The following is a 531-nucleotide window of genomic DNA, read 5'->3' as shown; positions in this document are numbered from 1 at the left end:
CTCTCCCCCGTTGCAGGAAGTTAACGGCTGCTGCTCTGCTAACTGAGAGCAGCTTAACTTACTGGAGCCCCGGTACCGGAGTACTGTCTAGCCCGGTGCTCCCCGGTGCTCCCCGGTTCTGCCCGGTGCTCCCCCGCCAGCTCTGCCCGGTTACAGGGAGGGCTGGCCGGGTTATACAAGTTAATCAATCCGGCTGCCGCTAATGGGAATTAGCCTTTAGCTTAGCGGTGAAGAGAGCCAGGTGAAGCCGAGAATAGAGGCTCACAGGCGGGGAGCAGCTCCGCGGAGACCCGGGGAGAAGCTCCAGGGAGCTGGGTGTATTACCAGGGGGGGGGGGGGTCGTGTTTTAGGGGTGTGTGTCTCTGTGTGTGTTTGTGTTTCTGTGTGTGTGTGTGTGTGTGTGTGTGTGTGTGTGTGTCTCTCTCTCCCTCCCTCTCTCTCTCTGTGTGTGTGTGTGTGTGTGTGTGTGTGTGTCTCTCTCTCTCTCTCTCTCTCTCTCTCCCTGTGTGTGTGTGTGTGTGTGTGTGTGTG

The 531-nt window shown here is 58.2% G+C and overlaps 1 protein-coding gene across 1 annotated transcript in view; it reads right to left on the bottom strand.

Moving 5' to 3' along the window:
- LOC128380777 (myosin light chain 5-like) overlaps positions 1-120 on the bottom strand; it is a 10882-nt gene extending 10762 nt beyond the window's left edge. Inside the window, exon 1 of the mRNA XM_053340675.1 lies at positions 63-120. The gene's annotated coding sequence lies outside the window, so the exon portion shown is untranslated. The remainder of the gene's footprint in view (positions 1-62) is intronic.
- Between the last annotated feature and the right edge of the window lie 411 nt (positions 121-531).

This window comes from Scomber japonicus, chromosome 19 (assembly GCF_027409825.1).
Source record: "Scomber japonicus isolate fScoJap1 chromosome 19, fScoJap1.pri, whole genome shotgun sequence".
Lineage (NCBI taxonomy): Eukaryota > Metazoa > Chordata > Actinopteri > Scombriformes > Scombridae > Scomber > Scomber japonicus.
Note: the sequence above shows the minus strand (reverse complement) of the source record. Positions and strands in the feature narration are given on the sequence as shown.